This window comes from Silene latifolia, chromosome X (assembly GCF_048544455.1).
Source record: "Silene latifolia isolate original U9 population chromosome X, ASM4854445v1, whole genome shotgun sequence".
Classification (NCBI taxonomy): Eukaryota; Viridiplantae; Streptophyta; class Magnoliopsida; order Caryophyllales; family Caryophyllaceae; genus Silene; species Silene latifolia.
In genome coordinates, this window is record NC_133537.1 from 185981148 (window position 1) to 186001073 (window position 19926).

Below are 19926 nucleotides of genomic sequence, written 5' to 3' on the forward strand. Positions count from 1 at the left end.
ATCCCATACGTTGTTCTCATACATGGAGTCCATCTCGGATTGCATGGCCTCAAGCCATAGCTTTGAGTCGGAACTAGTCATGGCACCTTTATAGGTTGCGGGTTCACTACTCGTTAAGAGTAGAATGTCATCTATGTCATGTTCCTCGACCATACCAATGTAGATTTCCTCCTAATCGTTGCACCCAAAAAAAATAAAAAAAACACGAATTTTTTTTTTCTTCTTTCACAGCTGAACCGTGACAAACACATCAATTTTTTTTATTTTTTTTATTTTTTTTATTTTTCAGCAGCATTGCCGAGAGCTTCAACAGTCCCAAACAAAACGATTTGATAAAACCAATTGCAAATTAAACCTAATCCGTATAGAAATGAATCTACAATTGATAAAACATTAACATATTGCAATAATAACCGTTTATAATATCAATATGCAAAATCAAATCGAAAACAAAACAAAACAATCAACCGTCTGATCAGACGTAAGCCAAATGGCACGTTTTTCAAGGCTGTCACGGTTTTCTAGAAAAAAAACAAACAGTCGTGACAAAAAAAAACAGAAAACAGGCCGCGAAAAAAAATGGCCGCACGGTTTTCTAGACAAAACAACATCGTTTCAAATCGTTTAATGAAAATCACAATGAAAAATTTACGTGGCCTCGCTCTGATACCACTTGTGGGGTAATATCCGTATAAAACCCTTAAAATTTAGGATTATAACGCAAATTTTAACATGTGATAAAATGTCATAAACGAAAAATACAAGAGAAACGATAAGGAATAAGAATCAACCTCGGGTCCTGTGCAATTCGGCCTAATGAACAGAAATCAATGTAGATTTCCTCCTAATCGTTGCACCCAAGACCGTATGAGACTATGCCCCTTGTGCTAGAAATTACTCTCTAATTGACTTGAAATATTGAGAGAGTTGTTGTGAGGTTTTGTGTGAGATCTAGAATTTCAGAGGAAATTTTTCCGAAACCCTAATTTTTGTGCAAATGACAAAGATTAGGTCAAAAGGAGAGAGAGCCTCTCCTTTTGTTCACTCGGTCCAAACCGTGAGCAAGGGGAGGGAGTGGGCTTTCACTTCCTCCTTATTTTTTAACTCTTGGTCCGACTCGTATCGCTGAAATGTATATGACGGGATTTTATTATAAATCGTCATCGGTTATTAAAATATAAACTAGTAACATGACTCGGTCGATATATTAATACTTGTCCGACAATGACAATATTGTATAATTAATTAATTCAATATACATTAATTAAATATAATCGTTTATATTCAATTTACGAATTAACTGCTTAATTCGCCTTAGCCATTATTATTTAATCCGTATTAAATAATTATCTCACATCGCGTTTGACGAGTTATTAGTCAATAACTCCGACTAACTGCTTAGTCATATTAGGCATCAACATGACTGTATTTTCATACCGTCACATCTCTCAAACGTGTCCTATAGGTGTGACTTTTAGGGACCAGTTGATCACCGCCATCAGTATGACAATAACGTCAAACTTATCTAGCAAGCCAACCGTTATTGATAAACGTGGACCAACTGATAAAAATACAAAAGTATACCCTTTGATCCTTTTAGAGATTTAAATGTTATTGTACTAACTGTAGAGGACACTAGCCCCAACATGATTATCGGACTACAACATGTTTTGGAATCGCGGCGTTTGATCGACAGTTTGTGTACAACTTTACGTCGAAAAACTTAAAACGATTTCGAAAATAAAACATTTCAAAACTTTTCAAAAGTACCTGGAGTGTTTAATGCACGACGACGGGGTCGCAATGACATTAACTAGAGTCACAACTGACACCGGACCAAAAACCAACTCAAAAATTCAAATCCCGACTCCAACAACGAGTCAAACCGAGTCAACCACAAAAAACAAACCATTTCAAACCTTCTATACTAAGATTTCCCGGATTCATGAATGGTCAAGTACCAAACATGTGACTACAAATTCTAGGATAGAACAAATCATGATTGTACTTGTGTGAAAGTGACAGGACAACTCGAAGACCCGCGACGTGGCTCGCGCCTCTTTGAGCAGCCCAGGTGGCCACGTCGCTCAAAACTCACACAACCACTCATTTTCCTATAAATACCCCTCAAATGCCCCCATTTGAGAACACGCGAGTGTGAGCCCCCTCTTTTATCCCTTAAAATTCTCGACTCGACTTCTTAAGTCACAATCCGACGCGTATTTACGGCCTACCGATCGTAAATACAAGTACACATTGTTTGGTACCGTCATCATGCATTAAATCACTTGACCGACCACTTCGACCACTACACCGTCGCTAATCTTAAAACACTCTTTTTACTTACCAAAACGGTTTTAAACTGAGTTTTTTCCGACCAAACAAGTTGATACATTTACGTCGGTCACTCGCCATAACCAAACATGTAAGTATGATGTAAAAATCCTTCTTTTATCATGTTTTTATTTGTTTCATGACTACAACATGCTAAAACATGCATAACATGAACCAAAACATGGAATAAATGAGCCAAAACTGATTTTTGGCCTGAGACAGAAGCCCCTTGGTTCGCCGGCTTGCCCGCGTTTCAATGGGGTGTCCAGGTCAGAACTCAACCGTGTTTGTTCTCGTCATTTCCCTTTATTTTATTTTCATATTTACAATCGGTTTTTACTATTACAAATATTTTCGAACCTTTTTATTTCATTTTATTTGTTTTAACCATAAAACATTTCTCACCCTTGGTTCCTCATACCATGATGGTTAAATCCGTGTTTTGGTGATGATATTTGGTTAATAACCATTTAAAAGGTATTTAAAGCCTTTTATTTCATTTCTTTACATTTTGGGCGGTATTTTAAAGCCTTTCATCATTTCTTTACATTTTCAAAATAAACATATTAGTCACCAACACAAAGTCATCCTTGGTTCTACATACCATGCCGGATTTTAACCCGGGTACGATGATGAGTATCGACTAATTATATTCGAATGAATTTAAAATAATTAGTTCATAATTATTTTCAAAACTATTCATGTCAAGCTTGTCAAGTCGAACCCGACACCGATATTATCAAAATAATGATGATTATTCGAGTCTCGTTCCTCAAATCAACAAATGCGGTCTAAGCGACTCTTTCAAACCAAATCGGGTCAAATACCCATTTTTCAATACGTTTTCTAAACGTTTTTTTAAGGTCAGAACACGGCATATTACCGTAGGTTGACCCGCGCCTAAAACATGCCTTTCAATTCTCATTTTCAAAATCAAGGGAGGCCCCTTACACCGCTGGCTGGCTCGCGCCTCATGTAGCCGTCTGGTACAGGGCATGTTCCCTTTCCAGCATTAGTCTAGGACGATCCCGAATCCAGTTAGCTCGGATATAGGACGGATCAGATGACTATTTGCTTATTCAAAATCATATTTGCAAAATGCTTTACTAAGACAAATGGATCACGTTATGCACCATAAACCTAATACGGTAAATGGATGTTTAATTCCCGTCTTGCATGCAAATCAACCATAAATCCAACTCGACATCGTATACTTGATACTTGGATTAAATCAACCGACTTAGAAAGCTCCTACATGTTAGGTTTAAATTATTGGATGCGCATTCATGCATTTGAACCGTTTTATCAACTTTTGCATTCAACCAACCAAGATCGATCAGTAGAGGCCGCTACCGCGGGCGGGATTAGGTGTCTGATTAAAGGGCTTCCCAATACGTACCTTCACCTATTACTCATAAACTTTGGATAGTGGACGACATTATCCAGGGCGTACGAGAGTCATTCTCGAGATATGATGCTAAAGAGGGACGACTTCCTTATCTTTAGTACCTATGTCAAACGCTGCTTTGTTCTTCGATTTGATCGAGGTATAAAGTGGATTTCGAACGGGTTCCAAGCATCCCACAAATGCTTGGTGGCGACTCCGAACATCTCTAATCGTTTCGAGACCCTTACCGAGACGAAACCGACCGATCTAAAACGATCCGGTCGAAAGCATTTTTACGCCGCCGAGCGTGGATTTCAAAAGACCGCTGTATGTCCACAGATCAGCTGGGCCTTCAAGTGGCTACGTCCACAGATTGGCGACTCCGCTGGGGAAAACTAGGACACTTACGTCTTTGTGATCCCTAGATGGTGAGACTCGAACGAGGTCTTGGTTGGAATGCATTAATTGATATTACGGTCACGGTCGGGTTCCTTGTCCGGGCCCACAAACTAACCCTTTATCGACCAATTTGCTCGTCTCATCGGCGTGAGTTTTCTCATCCCCGCGTTTCTCATCCCTATTGAGTCAAGCATACCATTGACGTTACACATTTCTGTTTCGTCAAAGAGCTTTCATCACTTTCGAGCACGAGGCTAGGGCACCCTCCTTACACATTTTGTTTGGATTGGTATCCCTATCGCAAATTGGGGTTTGATTGCTTGGTGTGTAACCCACCCTCCTAAGCCAAAACCCGTGTCAGCATAATGCATAATATAATGAATTGTGAGTGCTTACATGCTACTTGATCATAAGTCCTTCCGTGTCATTTTCAAACTTTCAAAAAATACCTTTTGCGCCGTTATAATGGCCGTTTCAAACCTCGGTCTTTCGCCGACCGTTGCATGCCTTTCTAGGCCGTCGTAATGATGATTTTCAAACCCGATTTTTATAACCATTTCAACACGCCTTTCTAGGCCGTCGTAATGACGATTTTCAAACCCGATTTTTATAACCATTTCAAACACGCCTTTCTAGGCCGTCGTAATGACAATTTTCAAACTCGGTTTTTTTACAACCATTTCAAATCACCTTTTCACGCCGTTATAATCGCCGCGTATAGACACGGATTTTAACCCGTCTCGCGCCGACGATGGCTCTTTCAAAACCCGAGAAAAGCACACACCCTTTTCTCGAGACACTTTCCAGATCCCGATGACCATGCACCGTCCCCGATACCTCTTCAAACATTTCAAACTCGATTTTCAAAACATACAATTTTGAATTTCAAAACCGTCTTAGGAAACAATACACTGTTTTCCGAGCCGATTCAAACTCAAAACCGTCTTTTGCAAATAAACTTAAGACAACCCTTTCAACTGACCGACTTACGGAGATCTTTATCTTCGGAAGCCGTCCGCAAAGTGACAAATGAATCTTTTTGAAAATTTCTATTTTTTGGAAAACTTCAGTCCACCATTCCAATTCCGCCTCGTGTCTATCGAGTCGAAGCAAACGTACTTATGGGTCTTTACTTATGAGTCGTCTCACCACGAGACCCGTCCAATGGAGTCGCGCCGTTATGCTGGACACGTGTTAAAAGTTCGGTCAACATTGTCACGTCATAAATCGAGTCAGCACCGAGGGACCACACACGATCACCCTCGTCTTTTTGAGTCTGATATTTGTCTCGTCCTTGTGTTGTCTGCGTTCAGTCTTTGAACCGTGTCGGATTGAGTTGTAATGTGAGCCGTTTTTCTGCCTTAGAGCCATGGCCCCGTCTTCAACTTCATCTGTCAACAACAATAACAATGATAACAACAGAGATGTCACGACTGATCAGCTAGCCAGCCTGCTCACCGCTCTTAAGGTCACCCTGGATCGCGTCGAGGCTCGTATCGACGCCCTGGAAAACAAGGAAACTGGAGAACATAATACTCCACCTCTGACTGAAACTGAGAAGAGGCTAAAGCTCTTGGAAGAACAGCTCCTAGCCCGGGGTAACAATATCCATCTTGAGAACAACCAAAGGTTCGAACCTGTTGGGGATCAATTACCTGAAAACTTTACCCTAACTGATGTACCTAAGTTCAAAGGAGTGGAGGACCCGCTCAATCATATCCGTGCCTTCAAAGACTACATGGCCATTAAAGGGGTCAAACAGGAACTTTTCACCCGGATCTTTCCGTCCTATTTGGAACCGATCCCTCATCAGTGGTACTACTCCCTTGATCCGAAAAACCTTACTACTTGGGATGAGGTCGCAGTTGAATTCGCCAAACAATACGCTGACAATGTTGAAATCCAAGCCAATACCCGTACCTTTGAGGCCCTAACCCAGAACGACAAGGAGGGATTCACCGAGTTCTTAACCCGTTGGAGGAGGGTAAGTACTTAGCTACTCAGCAAGCCGAGTGAATCAACTTTGGTGGAAAAGTTCGTCAACAATCGCCGCCCAGTGTATGCCAACTTACTGAGGTATCAAAATATTAAGACCTTCCATGATCTACAAATTTTAGGGACACGCATTGAAGATGACCTCCGAAAGGGTGTCTTGGCCAAGACCACTGGCAGAGGCTACCACGGATCCACCTCAACCGGATCTCGCCCTTATGGTCAAACAAACAAGATCGATGAGGTCAACCTCGTTGAACCATCTGCTAAGAGAGCTGAGCGCCCCCAGAGAGTGTTCACTAATATAGGGTCAACTTATGCAAGTGCTCTGAAGAGGCTCATGGACCAGGGAAAGTTACAACCAATCAGATCCACCCCGGATCCGACCGATGCTAAGAAATCCCGCTTCTGGAACCCCAATGCCTATTGTCAGTACCATCAAGGGAAGGGGCATGATACTGAAACCTGCTTCAAACTAATGCACATCATCCAAGACATGATTGAGAAAGGGGAATTGCCTTTACCCCCGCCGACTAAGCCAAACAACAAAACAAATCCTCTGGGAATCCACGCCATCTCCAACGATGAGCCAACTCTGTACTGCTCACACCTCATCCTGCCAGTTGATGACGAGGTGAATGCCTTGGAGAAAGATACCTGGGACGGGATATTTGTGTTCAATGCCGCCACTATGCTCACCATGTTCCAACAGGTTGAGGAAGCCATAGCCAGTCTCTCCAAGAGGATCACCTGACTTGACGATGCCTACCGCCGGGTTATCTTCAATCCTCCACCACCACGCCCGAGGGAGAGTCCCCCGAGCGCCCAAAACTACCCTCACCAGGATGGATTGCTCCCGCGACCATTCTGGCATGCACCCCACAATAATCACTCTCACAATAATCAAACCCACAAAAACTACCCTCACAAAAACTACCCTCACAAAAATTACCCTCACAAAAATATCCCTCACAAAAACTGCCCACCAAGAAATACCCCTCCAAGGTGCCTTCGAGATCCTGAAATCAACGGCATCTGGAGAGACGACGTTGAAGATGTCTATCTTGTCCCAGAGAAAGAGAAACGGGCGAAAGAGATCGGTCACCTTACCCGGTCCGGACGCCCCTATCAGAACCCGAACAATCCAACGGTCGTTCCAACAACAAACGACCAAGTTGTTCCAGAAGTAGACACTCATTCAAAGGCTCCTGAGAATTCAATCCTCAAACAACTTCAGAAGGCAAAAGCCGAGATTTCGATCTGGCAACTGATCGCGACATCCTTTGAACATCGACAGGCTTTGCTACAGGCCTTGGGAAAATTAACTGTGCCCTCAACCTCTTCCCCTGAAGAAATAGTGGCACATATGACGAGGGACGCCTCTGAATTGAACAACCGAGTCATCTTCTCTGACGAAGATATCCCTCCCTTCGGAGCCCATCATAACCTTGTCTTGTACATTACCGTACAATGTCTCAAGAAGAATGTGCCCATGGTCCTTGTGGATGATGGATCCGCGGTGAATGTCATTCCCCTCAAGACTGCTCACAAACTGGGTATTAAAGAAGCTGATTTGGTCCCGACAAACCAAGGAGTACACGCCTACGACAGCACTCGTCGCAAGGTCGCAGGGCTTATCACTCTGGCTGTCGCAACCGGACCACTGGAAAGGTAAACCAGTTTTCAGGTGGTCGACATCGACGCCTCTTTCAATATGCTCCTGGGACGTCCCTGGATTCACGCCGTCAAGGCAATTACTTCGACTCTCCACCAGAAAATCAGGGTCCCCTTCAACGGGAAAACAATCACAATTCCTGCTTCCCCGATCAAAGCCGTCATGAGAAAGGGAATAGCCTCCCAGACCCTTGAGGAGGATGACAATGAAATGTGGGGTTTCCAAGCTATGAATGCCATAACTGACGAATCAACACCCTTTGATTGTGACCCGTTTGCCAACCTCACAGTCAACCGCATCATGATGCGCCAGGGTTACTTCCCGAGTTTGCCCCTCAATCCACTGAAGAGCACCTTACCTCACTTGAAACAGGCAAAGGTTCCCAACATTCCCTTCGGACTGGGATGGGAGCCTACCGATGAAGATATCTAGGAAATAAACCTCCTAGTTCGAAAATGCAAGAAGCACGGAGTTATCCTCCGTCCCTATCATCTGACCCTCAACGGATACTTTGTCCCCGAGGGAGAAACAGAGCTCTACCATGGCTTTCCGGAGCCGATCTATGACTCTGTGGCCAAGGCCAGATACCCGGATGTGGAAGTCTTCCAGGACTGCTACTTCATCCCCGACAACACCGAAACTGCATCAACCGAGTCTAAGCCATCGTCATGCCTCGATGGACAAGCTGTCACTCTCCTCTTTGGAGAAGATAAAATCAAGCTCCTCGACTATGAGGACATCATCAACATCGCCCTGAAGGACAATCAGTTTGACCCAACTACCTTGCTCTCCGACACTGACCCGGAGAAAGCTACACAAGGCTGGAGGAAGACCGTCAAGTGGACAGATCGCCAAGGCCGCATTCTCAAGATCACAACCGGAGAAGGCCCTATGTTCAAAGAGGGTAGTGAAGAAGAATCTGAATCCGAGTCTGAGTCGGAGTCAGAGTCTGTCATAGCTCCTAACACTCCTGATGTCCCATTCAAGGTCCCCTTCCCACTGTTTTATCACAAGGTCATGGCTGATTTAGAGGCTGAGTCTACTAGGGTCACCCCCACTCCCATGAATGGTGATAACCTGGAGCCTCTTCCAGGGGCCACCTCCTCTGCTGTGTCGCCTCTGACTGATCACGAGATGTCTGTCCTCTCCGAGCTTTTCGCTCGTGTCAACTTAATGAACGCTAAGTTTGCTTATGACTCGTCTCAATTTAACTGCAATATAATTCTGAACGACTACGAGGAATTTGACTTGAGTGACTACCCACCTCACTTAGCTAAAGAACTTGACAAACGGGAAATCAGAACCCCCATCATTAAGGAGACCGAGCCTATTAACGTAGGAACCGACAACACACCTCAATAACTTAGGATAGGCACAACCCTGGACCCCTAGAAAAGACAACAGTTCATTGACGTCCTCCACGAATACAAGGACGTGTTCGCCTGGTCCTACAGAGATATGCCTGGGATTGACAGAGAAATTGCAGAGCACCGGATACCCATTAAGCCCGGAGCTAAACCCGTGAAGCAAAAGCTGCACCGGATGCGCCCTGAATGGCCCTGAAAATCAAGGAAGAAGTAGATAAACAATTCAAGGCCGGTTTCATCAAAGTGTCTGAATACTCTGATTGGGTGGCCACCATTGTGCCCGTACCAAAGAAAGACGGAAGAATTCGGGTTTGCGTCGACTTCAGGGACCTGAACAAGGCGAGTCCAAAGGACGACTTCCCTTTGCCACATGTTGACATTCTGGTGGACAATACCGCCACGCTCTCCTATCATTCATGGATGGGTATGCTGGGTACAACCAGATTAAAATGGCTGAGGAAGACATGCACAAGAACCGCCGGGGCTACCTATCAAAGAACCGCTACCACTCTCCTACATGATATGATGCACAAGGAGGTAGAGGTGTATGTCGATGACATGATTGTCAAGTCAAGAGAATGGGACGGCCACATCAACGCCCTTTGGAAATTCTTCGCTCGTCTGCGGAAGTATAACATGAGACTAAGTCCTCAGAAGTGTGCATTCGGGGTCACCTCCGGAAAACTCTTGGGACATGTCGTCAGCAAAAGAGGCATTGGGATTGATCCAACCAAAATCAAAGCCCTTCAACAAATGCCTCGGCCTAGGAACGAGAAGGAGATTCGGGGATTTCTCGGTCAGGTTCAATACATCAGCCGCTTCATTGCTAAGCTTACTATGATTTGCGAACCGATATTCAAGAAGCTTCGCGCCTCCGATCACACTGATTGGGACGACGATTGTAAAAAGGCCTTCGACAGGATAAAGGAAATCCTATCCAAACCTCCTGTCCTCATGCCACCTCAACCGGGGATTCCTCTATCCCTATACCTGACTGTTACCAACACGGACATGAGAGCTATGCTAGCACAAACAGTCAGCATCGAAGAACGAGCCATCTACTACATCAGCAAAAAGTTCATCGAGTACGAGACAAGGTACACCCAACTGGAAAAGACATGCCTTGCCCTAGTATGGTCAACAAAGAAGCTGCGGCATTACATGCTCAGCTACATGGTCCACATCTACTCCAAGATGGACCCGGTTAAATATATCTTCGAAAAACCCGTACTAAACGGAAGGCTGTCTAGGTGGACACTCATGTTGCCCGAGTTTGATCTCAAGTTTGTACCCCTCAAGGTTATCAAGGGAAGAGCAGTTGCCGATTTCCTTGCAGAAAATCCCGTCAACGAGGATCCAACGACCGACACATGGTCACTTTCTGACGAAGACATCCTTTGTGCCGATTCCGACGCATGGGACCTATACTTCGACGATGCATCTAATCTGAGAGGCTTCGGGGTAGGAATCCTTCTAATATCACCGGAGGGAGAACATGTTCCGATCTCGGTCAAGCTAGACTTTGGCGTCACCAACAATGCCGCTGAATATGAAGCATGCCTCATCGACCTACAAGCAGCCATCACACTTGGCATCAAGAGATTGAGGGTCCATGGCGATTCCTCGCTCATCATCAATCAGGTGTCTGGATCATGGAAAATCCGAAGTGACAGTTTAGCTCCCTACCAAGCAAAGATCAATCAAGAGGCTGAGTTCTTCGACCAAATCGACTATTTCCACTTGCCACGAGAGGAAAATCAATTTGCTGATGCCCTGGCAAAACTTGCCGCGCTCGTCAACATACCTGACGACATGACATCGATGCCCCTATGTGTCGAGAGAAGGAGCGAGCCAGCTCACATTTGTGCCATCAACGACGACGAGGAAAGCGATGATGAACCTTGGTACCAAGCCATCCTCAACTACAAAACCAAAAACGAATTCCCTCCCAACTCTGATCAAAGAGGACAAAGAGCCATCCGTTTACTTGCATTACAACTCGTGATAAACCAAAATCAACTCTACAAAAGAACACCCTAAGGAATTCTCCTCCTTTGCATTGACCATCACAAAGCCAAAAAAGTTATGGGAGAGGTCCACGCCGGAGAATGTGGCCCTCACATGAGCGCAATGATGCTTACCCAGAAAATCATGCGGCTAGGTTACTACTGGACCACCATGGAAGCTGATTGCCGTAACTACGTCAAGCATTGCCACAATTGCCAAATCTTCGCCAACATACAACATATACCGCCATCCCTTTTATATACAATGACCTCACCCTGGCCTTTCTCAACCTGGGACATCGACATCATCGGGAAGGTCAACCTGGTAGGCACCAAGGGGGATTGTTTCGTCCTCGTCGCCATCGACTACTTCACCAAATAGGTGGAAGCGCAGTCATATGCAGTCTTGACCGCCAATCAAGTGGCCAAGTTTATCCAAAACAACATCATCTGCCGATATGGGGTACCCCATGAGATGATCAGCGATCAAGGCTCTCACTTCCGGGCGGAAACTCAGGCCTTGCTGGACAAATATAAGATCAAACGACATCGATCATCCTCCTACCGTCCCCAAACCAACGGAGCGGTCGAGGCAGCTAACAAAACTCTCGTCACCATTATCAAGAAAATGTAAGACAACTACCACGATTGGCCGAGCAAACTCCCATTCGCACTCTGGGGATACCGAACCTCCATTCAAACACCGACAGGCGCTACACCCTTCTACCTAGCATATGGCATGGAGGCGGTTCAAACGGTGGAGTTTAGAGGTCCCTTTTCTACGTATCCCACTGGAGAGTCAAGTCCCTGAGGCGGAATGGACCCATCGAAGGTACGAGCAACTCACTCTTCTAGACGAACGACGACTCAACGCCTTGCACAACGTCCATCTATACCAACGACGTATACAACAGGCATTCAACAAGAAGGTCAAACCCAGAAATATCAAGGAAGGCGACTTGGTCCTCAAGTCGGTTCGTGCACCGCTACCCGTCGATTCGAGGGGAAAATTCAAACCCAACTGGGCCGGGCCATACCTGGTCAAGAAAATACTTTCGAGGGGCGCAGTGAGACTGAGTGACCTTGATGGGGAGGATTTTACAAACCCGACTAACCTAGACCAACTCAAGAAATACTATCCTTGAACCATAGCAACCAACGACCTAGCCTAGTTTTACAACTAGCAACCACCTCAACCCTTTTCAAGTCAAGTTCCTTAACGCGTTGTGATTTGATATTGCATGTTTTATCGAGTCTAGGTTGCGGCACCTTGCCCGTTTCAAAGGTCCTTTGATCTGTCAAAGGCATCGTCCATTTGCACTAAAACAAAAAAAAACCTCTGAACTACGAGCATTGTTTGATTTCACCTCTTCATGTGGATACATAGGCAGTCCTTTCTTACACAAGAAGGATACAACCATCCCCATAATAAAAAAAAACAACCATGTTCATAATAAAAAAAACATCACCCACATACAAAACATCATCCTCATCAAAAAAGAAAGGGAAAAACATTCCCCTTTCCCACAAAATACAACAATAAGCTTTTCTCCCTTCCTCACAAAAATACCACTTTCCCAAGTGCAAATGTTTAGGATAATTCAAATCGAATTGCCTTTACAAAATGGATGGAATAAACAAGCGTTCACAATTTTCGACACGAGCAATCCCCTTATTTAATTAATAATGGGAGGGATTACAATTTCAACAACAAATAAAGCCCGACGAGTCTACAACTTGTCAAAGCTAAGGTGTCGAGTAAAACACCTCACATAATAAAACTAGCACAAAACACACAATAACTAGCTAGTACAACATAATAAAAACTCACAACACTAATACAACATAATAATAAAGTGGGTAATGGGGGTCTTCACTCTTCCATTCTACCCTTCCCTTTTCCCTCGGAGTACATCTTCCCCTTGTTCTTCTTGTTGGTCCGCCTAGCATAGATTTCCTCCTTGGAACAGATCCTCAACGGATCTAAGATGGCGACGGCCTCCGGTCTAGCACAAGACCCCATGTTCGACCCGAAATGAGCCAATGCACGGCCCACCATGTTCTTGGGACCCGAGATTCTCCTCTTTGGTGGTCTTATCACATCGGGGCTAGCCCCATCAACATACTCCTCAAAGAAGGCACGGTTGGCCTTGCCAACCTCTCGATACTTCAAGTCGACAACCTCGTCCTTACGGAATTTGGACCTCTCTTCCAAGGACGGAGCTTGTGACCACTTGACATAAGCGGGAGTCACCCATGACATGGCAATGGGGTTTGGTACCTCCAAAAGCTGCCGAGTGTCCCACCATCTTTCAAAGACCTCCACAAGCTCGGAGTTCCGGAAAACATTCTCTTGGACAAGGGTATCTTGAGCGGGCACCTTTTGTTGACGCCCCATTTTCCTCATGAGCCTTTCGGGATAAATGAAGGAAGCAACCTTCAAACCCACCACCATCAAAGAACGAGGACTAGCACCCAAAGCGGGCAACTCCGTGAAGGACCTCAAGTGCCACCATGGCACCACCCAACGGATGTGAGGACCATCCTCCTCCGCCAATTTTGCGGCCCAATAAGCCTCGGTAGAAGCAAAACTATCCGAGTACAACTTCTTCCTCATGGTAAGGTGACAGAAGGAATAAGAAGAAGAATCAACCGGAGGCTCTACATACCTTAGCCTCTCCAATAGCCACACTTGAAGGATCCTTGGGGATCCGAACGAAGGAGTTTCTCCACAAGAACCTTCCTTGTCCAAGGCTTGGATGATCTCGCCAAGCACCAACCACGATGGATCTCTACCATGCTCCATTTGCTCAACCACATGAATAAGGGTCATGCTACCATAACATTTTGGCCCCTCCTTCTTCAAAACATCAACAAAGAGGTACACATGGACAAGGCAAAAGGCAAGAGCCATTCTCCTAGCCACCTCCGAAACATTGACATCTAATCGGTTTGAAAAGATGTTGTTAAGAGCCAACATATCCACACCATGAGGAGCAAGGAGGAAGTTCACTTGACTCGTCGACAAACCCAACATGGAACGAAATTTCTCCTTATAGCACAACCGAGTACGAGGAAGCACCGGAACACAACCTGGCCACCCACCAATGGCTCCAACTTCTTCGGCAAGAGGACAAATTTCACCCTTCGGGAAAACGAAAACATGGTGTTTCGAATCCCAAAACCGAGAACATGCTTCGAGAAATGAGGGTTGCACCTTGACTTGACGGAGCACCAACAATTGACCAACTCCCATGCAAACGAGTTGATACTTTTCGGGAGGCGACAAATCCCGGCACCATTGTCGTAATGCATTCTCAAAAGCATCCATGAAATATTTTTGTGGAAGAAGAAGAAGAAGTTTTGTAGAGATGTTTTTGTGTTTCAGATGATGAAACAATGAAGCGCAAACATCACTATTTATACAAAATGATCAGCGCGTTTTTAGGAAAAAGGGAGAGCGGCTTCCATCGCGGGCGGCTCGCGCCTCTTTAGGCCTTCCCCAGGATTCCCGCTTTTGACTTGTCTCTTTCAAGTTGTGTTTTCTCCTGACACCTCAAACCTCCCGCCAGGACGCTCGTGCCTCTTCGGGATGATCCAGGACATTTTGTGTTTCCTCACACTCACATTTCTTTATTTTCGCGTTTTACGAAATCCGACACGGTTTCCATGACGCAACTTTAAACATATGGATTTTTCTTTCTTTTTTTAAGGGGGGAAGGGCTAGTCGCCCCGATCCGCGACGGATCATTTCCATGTCAGTCAAAATTCTGAAAATTTTTCGCTTTTTTTTTCAAATTTTTCCATAAAAAAAAACGAAAATTGATAACACGACATCAGTTTTCCTCAAAATTCAAGCACTCACAAATTCGAGTCTTGACCTCAAAAATCAAATATGCTCGTAAAAATATTTTCTAAAAATTCATCCCTGACGGTTTGAGTTTGAATTTTTCGAGTCACAAATCAATTTCAACATTTCGATGCAATTTAATTCACGACACGAGTTAATTGCTCAATTTTCAAATTAATTCCTTTTATCTAAAGTGACGACTTGTCGCGGAATTTTCAAATATCATATCATTTCATATTTCAAATTTTAACTTCAAATCATCTTGGTTAATTTTTGTTTTTCAATCAAATGCTTTTACGTGTTTGCGTTTATGTATATGTGCTATATGTGTTTTTCGACTGTGGCTCATTTTGTGATTTTTTTTTTATGTATATGTGCTATATGTGTTTTACTGAAACAAGTGAACAACACTAACTTGGTTTTGCTTCCAAAAACAGAGAATCCTACATCTGTTAAGGAATTCAGGCCAATTGCGTGTTGTAATACCCTTTACAAGGTTATCTCCAAATTACTATGCAACAGATTGGCTATTATCCTCCCTAACCTCATCAACAAGTCTCAATCTGCTTTTATCAAGGGAAGGAGTATTATGGGGAATATTCTTATCAGCCAGGATCTGGTACGTCTTTATACTAGGAAATCTGTCTCACCTCGTTGTATGCTTAAAGTGGATCTGAGGAAGGCATATGATTCCATAGAGTGGAAATTTGTCCATCAAATGCTCCAATGTTTAAATTTTCCTCCTCCTTTTGTCACTTGGATTATGAATTGCATTACCACTACTTCTTACTCTATTGTGCTTAATGGACAGTCCCATGGTTTTTTTCCTGGCAAACGTGGGCTTAGACAAGGTGATCCCTTATCTCCACTATTGTTCACTTTGTGCATGGAGTACTTAAGTAGGCTATTACAGGAAGCTTGTGAATATAGAGGCTTCAAATACCACCCCCTTTGTAAGAGTCTCAAACTTTCTCATCTCATGTTTGCTGACGACTTGCTTTTGTTCTGTCGTGGTGATATAAGGTCTGTGGTGACTTTTATGGAAGTATTTAATTGCTTTTCTGGTGCTTCTGGCTTACAAATTAGCAATGAAAAGTCTGATATTATTTTAAATGGACTCACTTCTGATGCTGAAGCTGATATCCTGAGGCATACTGGTTTTAAGAAAGGTTCTTTACCTTTCAAGTATTTGGGTGTTCAGATCTCTCACAAAAGACTAAGCAAGGTGGACTGTAATGTGTTAGTTGATAGAATGCTGGCCAGAATCAGAGGTTGGAATAAGAGGAAAATGTCATATTCAGGAAGATTGGTGTTGGTTAAATCTGTTCTTGCTACTATCCATAACTATTGGTCTCAAATTTTCATTTTGCCTATGGGGGTCATATGAATAAAAGCTTTATGTAGGAATTTCCTTTGGGAGGGTGGTGAAGGCTACTCAAAGGCTCCCTTAGTAGCTTGGTCCACACTTTGCAAAGGGAAAGAATCAGGAGGTTTAGGCCTTATTGATACGAAGTTATGGAATATTGCAGCTGTGGGAAAGCTTGTTTGGTGGATTGCCAAGAAAAAGGACCACTTATGGATACAATGGGTGGACAAAATCTATATGAAGAATGGCTCTTGGGTGGATTATAAGCCAACTTATGCTAGTTCTTGGGCATGGAGGAAGATTTGTGAAGTGAAAGAGACTTTTAAAATGGCTCTGAATCAAGGAAAGTGGATGGATGATACTGAGGATTACTCTATCTCAGATGGTTATGATTGGTTAAATCAGCAAAATGCTATGAAGGTTTCTTGGGCTAAGAGTGTTTGGAATAAATTCAACATTCCTAAACACTCTTTCATTCTGTGGTTGATTTACCAGGGTAGGCTTCTCACTTTGGACAGACTTATCAAGATGGGTATCACTCATCAGGCTTTATGCTTCTTGTGTGGCATACAGGATGAAACACATTCTCATCTGCTTCATGATTGCTGCTATACTAAAACCTGTCTTGCTTGTTTATCTACTTGGCTTAACATTCAACTCCCTGGTCAGGTAACTGCTGCTATTGTTCTGAAAATGAAGAAATTTACGAGATTTGTCGGGCTTGTTATTAGTTCTCTGGTTTTTCTTTGTCCATTGCAATATTTGGTATACTAGAAACACTGTCGGCGGGGAAGGGTATGTCTTCAGTCCTGCTGCCCTCATATCAAAGGTGAAATCTGATTGCAGACTCAGGCTATTGGGTCTTGATACTGGCACACTTAACAGAGAGGATAAGGATTGGTGTAAACAGCATGATTTAATGTAGGGGTTTGTTGATTGTATGTTCTGGAAAAGGTTTGATGTAATGGTGTAATGGTTAGTTGTGTTTGGCTCTACTCTGTCTAGGGCAGAGTAGGAAAACTTATATTGGTTGTAATTGGTGCATTGTGGCCTTTTTTTAGGCGTGCTTATTAATATTACTTACATTTCCACCAAAAAAAGAAAAACACATATATACAAACTGCCTCACGCAAAATACATCGACACACGTTTGATGCAAATGACTGACCATACAAACAGGATCCAGTACAAACATTTATCATACAGACACTGGCCTAAAACAGACATTTATCATACAGACACTAGCCTAAAACAACTATCTATCATACAGACAGTAGCCTAAGACAACGAACTGGGGGCTATCCGCCACCTACCGAACTAAGCACTCTCTATCCTCTCAAACGGAAAAGAAAGGGAGCAATACAAGAAACAGAGGAGCAACAACGGAAGCAGAGGTGGTTACCATAACGGTAACACCTCGTTCCTGCTCCACGACAAAAAGAAAAATGATACCTGGCAGACTTCAGACGACACGACAACCGAGGATCATATCTCAGCACATTACCCCGACGTTGGCCTCCAATCCGCAGAATTCAAGAGTGAATGAGGACCATCACAACGGACACTACCCCGATGTTGACCTCCAATCACCAGAATTCGACAACGATCAAAAGTGGCAACATGGGATGACACGCCCGTATTGAACCCCACTCATCGGGCATCCGAACCTCTGCAGACAATGACCAACGATCGATACCCAATCATTGGCCGGGCAAAGGCCGCCAGGGAGAAACACAACCAAGCCTATAACAAAAAAACAGTCGCCTCTCCTCCTCCAGGATCATCCTCCTCTTCCAAAACCTCCACGACGGACCCCATAGGTCCCAAATGGTACCCTGCGATCAAAAGAATAAACAAAAAACGTCAGCCAAAATTTCGGCATTATAACGGCGTAAATCGGACAAACCCAGAACAAACAAACAACCTGCAAAGCAAAACAAGGGCAATCCTGCCCAAACCCAGCCAAACAAAACAATTCACAAAAAAAAAATGACTCGGTCCTCTTTTCAAGCAAAAGAGGAGTCAAAACAACCACAGCAAAAAAAAAGGCACCCCAAGACCCACACGAGGTCTGCCAACGAACCAAAATGCATTCTCAATGCAATGGAAAATTTTTCTACGGCTCAAAAAGGCAATTTATACGCCGATTTGAACGCAAATCGGTCAAAAATTCAAAAACGACCGCAAAAGGCAATCGTGATTTGATCACGCCTCAAGGTGACCTAAACTACCAATAAGGTCCATTTCAAGGCAAACTGACTCAATTTAATCCCAAACAGGCGCTTATTTTGTCAGACATAAGACCGTCACAAATGGCAAAAATTCCAATTTTGCCCACAATACCCAAGAAAGGTCCATGATGGCAAATACGATCTTTCCCTACTAAAATGCAACCTAATGGGACCCACTACCCAAGAAAATAAACTTGGCATTGTGAGATGAGACGGTTTCTCCACCTCACTCACGTTTTTCGAACATAAGGAGCGGGAACGGGGACCAAAATGCAAACTAAAAGCACCCCTATACTCCTAAACAGGTTTCTAACCTAATGCAATCATCAATTTCACTCGAAATGGGCTCAATCAAAAACACCCAAATCGATTTTCTAGGGTAAAATTTTCACCCTAATTCAATTTAGCTAAAGGACCAACAAATTCAAATGGATTCAAGAGGGAATACATACCTTGAGATGACATTGTCGACAATGACACGAATGAAAGCAAGCAAAGGTCCGACAATGGCGATTTTTGTGGATTATTTGTGTCAAAGGTTGAAGAAGAAGTGAGGATGATATGCGGACCAACCTCGCGTCTTTTACACAAAAATAGGGGAGCCCCCTTCTATCGCCAAAGGGCTTGCGCCTCAATGAGGCTTCCCTTTGCTTTATTCAGCGAAATTTGGGCTTTGGCCAAATTTCCTGCGCAAATTCTTCAAAATTCAACGACGGCAATTAAAACCGTCATTTCAAAAATAATAGTGAAATCAAAATTCACCATTTCTTCAAATTTCAAACAAACGACGATCAAAACCGCCATTTTCCCCTCCAAAATAGTGAAAAATTCAAAATTCGCTATTTCTTCAAATTACCACGACGACAATTAAAACCGTCAAATTTCAAAATAATAGTGAAAATTCAAATTCACTATTTTCTTTCAAATTCCAACGACGGCAATTAAAACCGTCAAATTTCAAAATAATAGTGAAAATTCAGATTCACTATTTTCCCTTCAAATGTCAACGGCGGCACATAAACCGTCACTTCAAAAATAATAGTGAAGATTCCAAATTCACTATTTCTATCACATGTCAACGGCGGCACATAAACCGTCACTTCAAACGTAATAGCGAAGATTCCAAATTCACTATTTCTATCACATGTCAACGGCGGCTAGGGATGGCAATGGACCGGATCTGGGTAGGGTCCGATAGGATCCAGATCCATATCCGCCACACCAACGTTGGATCCATATCCGACCCATATCCAGCGGATCCAAATTTTTCAGATCCATATCCAGATCCATTTTCAAATAAGTGGATCCATATCCAACCC